The sequence below is a fragment of the Atta cephalotes genome (assembly GCF_000143395.1).
Source record: "Atta cephalotes unplaced genomic scaffold scaffold00012, whole genome shotgun sequence".
NCBI classification, from domain to species: domain Eukaryota; kingdom Metazoa; phylum Arthropoda; class Insecta; order Hymenoptera; family Formicidae; genus Atta; species Atta cephalotes.
This window is the reverse complement of record NW_012130076.1, coordinates 3,483,967-3,491,875: the sequence shown is the minus strand read 5'-3', so window position 1 is coordinate 3,491,875 and position 7,909 is coordinate 3,483,967.

The following is a 7,909-nucleotide window of genomic DNA, read 5'->3' as shown; positions in this document are numbered from 1 at the left end:
ATATATATATATATATATATATATATATATATATATATATATATATATATATATATATATATATATATATATATATATATATATATATATATATATATTATATATTTACATTTGTAATTATTTACAACTGTATCCAAAAAATACCAATTTTGATTTGATATTTCAACAGGATGTACAATTTGAAATTATTATATATATTATTATATCTTATATTTCATGGCATTTTTCTGTTTTTTTAAATAATACATAACAGTTTCTATCTTTTTAATCATATGTGAATACAGGATTGGACAAGGCATTCCGAGTGAGGATGTACCAGAGACACCAGAGTCTAGTGAAATACGAAGCACTATGACGCAAAGTTCTGCGACTGTAGAATACAGGCCTGGATAACGCAGTTCAAGTGGTGAGAGTGTACCAGAGGCATCAGAGTTTAGCGAAATACGAAGCATTACGACGCAAAGTCCTTTGACTAAGGAATCACTATTAAAACGAAGGAGATCAGATTCTGATAATTACTCACTTCGTTTATATCACGTAAAGATAACATTACATATACAATTTGTAATAAGTCCAACTTCTCCTGATCACAGAAAACTAGTTAACAGAAAAAATTATACAGAATTATACAGAAAATTATACAAAAAATCTTTTATTGTGTTGCAATTTTTGTAATAACTTATCAAATGCTATAAATAAAATAAGATTACAGATATTATAGATTGTATTGAATCCGAAAAGAATTCAAAGTCGCCGCTGATACATTTTTATACAAAGGATATTTTGCCATCTGTTTTAATAGTCCATATTTACTAATCTTTAAAATAAAATATTTTTTAAAATAACCTTTTCAAATGAGTTTAGGAAGAGTGCAATTTTTCATTTTATCAAAAGTATCGGTTATGTAACTTTTTTTTTCGTAAGCCAAAGATAAGAAGTAAAAATCTTTTTTTTTTTCATTGAAATTATCAAATTTTTTCGGTTTTCAGTCATATAGAAAAAGATACATGATAATAGAGGAATTTTTTAATTAATTTATATGACTAGGAGAAGTATTGCTCTATTAAAATTGCTGAATATAGCATTGTACGTATTGAAACATTGTAATAGTGCCGGGATATGAACAATTTCCCAATTTAATCAATGATTTAGTTTTCGAAATACGATTTCTGTAAATTATTATGATTAAATCTTTTGACAAATCAATTGTGCAAGATACTCATTTTACATATTTACCATTTTTATAGATGGTCGAATAAATATTACTGTGGTGGATTCCTAATTTTTGACTGTGAAACCATTATGCAGACTAATAGTATCCATATTTGATTGGAAGATCAAAGAGTAAAACAATTCTGTTGAGTGTTTATCGTAATAGGATACATAAAAATTAAATAATAATTGTTTTATAAATATAATAATCTATGTTATTTTACATAAATCATATTTTATTAATAATTTTATTAACATAAAATGTATTTTATTAATAATTTTTATAATAACTTTTTCGAACTGTAAAAAGTTATTTAATTTGCAAATATAATATTATTACACATTATATTTAAAAGACTAAATAGTGTATGTATTGCAAAAAAGTGTAAATTGGATTTTTTCTCGAAAAATTGATGCGATGTATACACGGTAACTAAAAAAAATTTAGAATGTAAATCTAAACACATCAAGTATATTATTATGTTTAACAATATTAATAATTAAAATATCAATATAATAGTCAATAAAAGATAAAGAGGATCATTAAAAAACAACATTGATCGAGGAATAATTATGTCTCCAATAATTAATTGTATACTTCAAAAACCAAACTGATTCAATTAGGAAAGTATGGTTCATTTCGAGTATTTAAATAACGCAGTTTACTGCGTTTATGCATGCATTATAATACATATTTAAAATTATTCTTTATTTTATACAGATTTTCCGGAAAATCGCCCGCAATACTTCGGGAAGTAATTTAGGACCCCAAATGAAGGAAAAAAGCCTATATAAAAATAGGTCCGGAAATAAGTCGTTTTCGAATTATAACTACTTATATTTTAAGAAAATTATAATTTATTTTTTATAATCACAATCATAATTTATTTATATATAGGGTTTTAACATAAATAACTACATTTCAGATTATTTTGGCGATACCCAAAATGTATCACGAGAAGACTTAAGTAGGCATCACTTTTTTTTAATTTTTTTTATTAAAAAATTTGTTTATTTTATTAGAAGGATATCAAGCAGATTGTGCCTTCATGTGCGTCCTGGATGATGTAATCGAAATCAGCAAAAACAGACTTTGATTCTTGTCTACAGCATTCACATTAATAACTGATTACTCTCCGCGTCTAACCCAGATCCTTTGTAAAACTGCACTATAACTGACTCTGGTCGCTTAATTAAATCAAGAAAAATATATTCTCGTTTTCTCTCAATAATAATAATTATAATTTAAGAAAGAGGAAATACATATAGAAAATAATGATATCTTCAAATTGAGAATCAGAATTGCTTTAAATAAAAATAAAATTTTTGTTTTATTGTATTGTTTTTTTGAAAGCTGTTAGTATTTTTAAATTGTTTTATTAAAATTAATGATGATGCCAAAATAAGTATAGTTAAAACCAAAGTATAGTTAAAACAGTATGAAAAAAGTTAGTATTGTAATTATAAAAAATCAATTACAATTTTTTTTTAACATAAATATAGTTATAATTCAGAAATTTATTTCCAGACCTTTGTTTATATACCTCTTTTTCCTTTTGAATCCCAAATCACTTCCCGAAGAATTGCGGACGATTTTCCATATATTCTTTATTATATTCACTCTTTTATACTTGTGTATTAATTATTATTTTTATTCTTCAGAATTATAAATAACTTGATGCGTTTCTTTTTGAAAATAATTGTGCTTATTAAACGTATTATACTACATATTAGCATTTTAGGATAAAAAATACTATCAGTCATAGCCGCGAGTACTTCAGCTTTGTGCGAATACAAACTTTCCAAGGATAATGGCGTCCGACAAAATGAGCATTTCGCATATTCGGTGTTCTCGTAATTATTCAGTATTTTTTATCCAGAAAATTTCTGCTCTTGCAAAAAAACTTTTATTATCGTCTGGATGATGTGTTATCAAATCGTTTTTAAATGGTAATGCTTTACCAAATTTACTTATAATTGTCACGTCACAATATGAAACAAGACATTTCCCAATGTCAGTTTTTTTCTGATATTGGCAATGAAGGTTAAAATTTGTTGCTACGAACTCATATTTTGGATCTTCCATTATTTCTGATTTATTATGCATTTCATATAAATGATATATCATTCTAATCGAAATCGGCAAAAACAGACTTTGATTCTTGTCTACAGCATTCACATTAATAACTGATTACTCTCCGCGTCTAATCCAGATCCTTTGTAAAACTGCACTATAACTGACTCTGGTCGCTTAAAACCAAGAATATTCTCGTTTTCTCTCAATAATAATAATTATGATTTAAGAAAGAGGAAATACATATAGAAAATAATGATATCTTCAAATTGAGAATCAGAATTGCTTTAAATAAAAATAAAATTTTTGTTTTATTGTATTGTTTTCTTGAAAGCTGTTAGTATTTTTAAATTGTTTTATTAAAATTAAGCGTCTTATACGTGATCTCAATATGTAAAATGGACGTAAGAAATAAACGCCCAGATCCTGTATTCTTTAATTTTTCTTTTCTGTATTTGTTTATATATATATATATATGCCGTCATTATGTGTTTATAACAATTGTGTTGATATTTTATATAATAAAAAGGCTGCGCAATTGTCGTTACGAACACACAAGAGCTGTATAACGAGTTTCATTGTGCAATAAACAATTATTTTAGCTTTAATAAGCCTTAAGCCGTAAAAAATTGAATTATAGTTGAACATAAGAAGAATTTTTTTTATATACATATGCACACGAAAATACAGATGTACTCGTTACAGCTATCATTTGCATAAAAATTCGAAATTATATGTATATTATGAACGAATTAATCAACAAAATAACGAGAGCTTATAATAAATCTTACAAGATTGAATAGATTATTATATCTATTGAATTTAATTATTTGTTTAATAGACTATCTTATTAAAGACTCAATTTTCACTCTTTAGAGTGAAATTCTACTCTATATAAATATAAATAAATAAAAGAATTTAGAGAGTAGAGATTTGTAAAATAACGAGTAGTTATATCAAAGATTCGAGACTGTTAATTGTTTCGCTTTCGTTATTTGCTCAACTTAACAAAGTCATAAAATATTGTAATTAATGAGAAAACAAGACTTTGAATATTAACGCGTGACATTAGACGATTCACTATTTTTATGATTATATTAACGATGCATATATCTATTCTTTAATGCAAAATATTGTCCTTGAAACAATTTATTAATGTAAAGATTTTAAAATATGTTTGCATAATAGCAGTTAATAAAAATAGCTGAGCGCGCATGCTGAACGCGCAACACCGAACAATTTTTAATTAATTAAAATTTTTAGAAAATTCAGAAAAATAAGAATTGTTAAATTTTATATAATAAATTTCTTAGTATAAAAGTTTTTAAAATCCCATTATTATGAAGATTTATCTCGAACAGATGTCCAAGACAACAACCTTTTGTACCCATGTACATAAAAAATTACTATAATATATTTTGTTATTATTAAATATATTTGTAACCACTATTCCATAAGGAAATCATTCTATCCATTTATTTTTAATAAGCGAAGATTTTTAGTAATGTGTGGCAGAACATATTTTCTCATGAATTTTAATTATATTAAAGATGCAATAAAAATGTTAATTGTAATTGACATACTACTAATTAAATAAAATTATTACTATCTAAACGGTCTGGAAGATTCATATCCTTCTGTAACAAGACCGCTTGTGTTTGAGGGATTGCTTAACTTTTCTTGTGCGAATGAGTCTTGTGAATTTGATGTAGAATCAGAATACATTAAGTTCATTCTCCATTATGAAAATTGCTCTTCTTTGTATCAGATACTATCAAAAAGTACAGAGAATTCAAAAGAGTTCAAAAAAAATTCAGTGATATGTTATCTGAACTTATTTTCAGATGCAATATGTGTTTGTGTCTGAAAATGTGAATTCTATATAGATGACAACTGAATTCTTTTTGAATTCTTTTTGAACTCTTTGTGCATCATCTGAATATATATAGAGGAAAATTCCCTATTATGAGATAGGCACCTAATATGAAGATAGCGACGTTTCTGCCAAACTAATAAACTATCTATTGATTCCACCATATTACGCTTAGATTGAAAACTATTTAGTAGAAAATTCATTATTAGATCTTGTCTGTAGTCTTTGTAAAAAACAAGATTTTAGAATTTGGATGTCTTCAAGTTTCACTGAGATGAGCGTTTAAATCCTTGTTTATTATTTTATAAAAGAAATAAATATTTGGCAATAAATTTTTCATGTAGTGAAGAATAAAGCGTACTAATAGAAATATACGGAATATGTTGAATTGTTTAATTACAGAAGTTAGATTTAATGATCGTAAAACCATAAGGTAGAAATTATGATTATAGTATTTCTAATATAAAATAATTTTCCCAGAGTATTTCTAATATAAAATAACCCATGCTTCTATGTTATAGTGAAAATCGTTGTTAAAATATAAATGTTATTATGCAATAATAAAAAAGACAACCGGAATGAATGTCCAGTGCCTATTTCTGCGATGCTTGATTCCAACTGAAGACGAATTCTGGATATAATCTATACTTATTTTTCGCGCACACTGGCTGTGTTTGTTTGTATTTTAGAAACATTAAATAATGTTTTTTAATTGCAATACTGATATACTTTGCAATTTACTATCGATTTCTCGAGGCATCTCATATTAGGAGCAACAATTTTTTTGACTTTGCGATTTGTTCAGTTTTTATATTTCTTTAATTTTCAAAAAAAATGGAATTTGAATTAAATTTTATATAATTTTATATCTTAAATTCCTTTCAATATTAAATTCCTTTCAAAATGACCTATTTTTTTAAATTTTGCCTTCATAGCAAACCAACCCAAAATAATAAACTCGCTATCTCATAAGGGACCTTTTCTCTATATATGTATATAAAACAAAATATCTTAAAATGTATAAGCAATTTATGTATTTTATATTTAGTATTAAAAAGATTTAATTCTATTTTTTGTGTTGTATTGTTATATTTTATTATATTATATTGTGTTTGTGTATCTGACTTTATTTATTATAATTCTTTCTTTATGTTCTATGTTTTATTCTATCTATCTCTTCTATCTTTCTTTATATTCTACCAAATATATTGCATAAAAATATTAACTTTTATGTAATACATAAAAACATTCAAATGCAAAACTTACAAACCTCCAGTTACACATAACGTACTTCTTAGTTGTAATTTATCATACATCATACAAAAATATAATTGAAATATAACACCTTTTTATTCATTTAAATTTTCTTTGCAACGATAAATTAAATGTAATTTATTTGCAATTGGAAAAATTCTAACTTTATTCAACAATTTGCAAATTGCAAATATATTTGATAAAAACAGAGCAGTCTTTTTAATACTACAATATTAAAAACGATATTAAAATTTATATTTTAATGCAAAATAATTAGCGAAATATAAAATAATTAAAAATAAAAATATAAATTTAGAAAAACAAATATATAAATAGCCGCAATAAGAAGACCATTATATACTATAATTTAGAGTAATCCAGTTTTTTGTGAAGGTGAATATATTTATAAAAAGAAAGAGAATTCAATGTAATTGTTCGGCGGAGTAGTGGACCTCTAAAATCTAACAGCGCTTTTCATTAACAGAATTGAAATCGATAATATTCAACGAATTATACGAAACAAATTAAATTGCAAAATTCTCAATACATTTTATTTGATAAAATATATATTAGCCTATTTGATAATATATACATTTTCCAATTGAGATATCTCACTTTTAAATTAGATTAAAATTAGATTTAAATTAGATTATTGTACTATGTGTCAGCTCTGAATCGTGAAAGCTCTGCTTTTTTGCATACGTGACGATGCAAAGTAGAATTCTTATTTGATATATTCAAAACCGCTGAACGCTCAGTGAAATTTATCATATTTTAACTTAGTATTTAGAATTCAACAAATTTCGCATATTGCATTGTGAATTTGAATATATAATTTACAACAATATCCATTTTTTTGCGTAAATAAATCATTGAAATAAATGTATCAAATTAATAGATATTTCAATGATTTCAGCGTTCATTTATTTTCATCAGAAACACTGAAAAAAAAATGAATATTGTTGTGCAGTTTCCTTCTTCAGAGGACAGTTTGTGGGAACATTTTGCGGTTACAGAAAAAAGGCCCTTACTCCTTTACTCAGGTTTCAATATCTCATCGGTGACTACGATTAAAATTTAAAATACGTAAAAATTTAGTAGTAATCATAAATATTACGATATCAAGTCCATGGCCACGCATGATGCATATTTATGATTAGAGATCCTATTACACGGACAAATAAAAGCATAATGTATTTTCATTATGCATCTAAACGGAATAAATGAAAAGTGTCGGACCAATTACAAATCGGGTAGAAGGTATCCAGATTCTCTACGCGAGAGAGACACGGCTGCCATCTTGCGTTGAGAACGAATTATCGACACGTTTATTATCGACGGCGTTTTTTGGATTGCGCAAGAGCTTTGGTCGTGCGACGATAGTTGCAATAAAATACGTCATTGTATTGTATGGCGAACGTTGCATCGTTCGGTTGATTGTGAGGAGCGCTCTTGTGTTTTCCGCTCGGCCGGTGGGAGTGGTATCGTGTTATCGT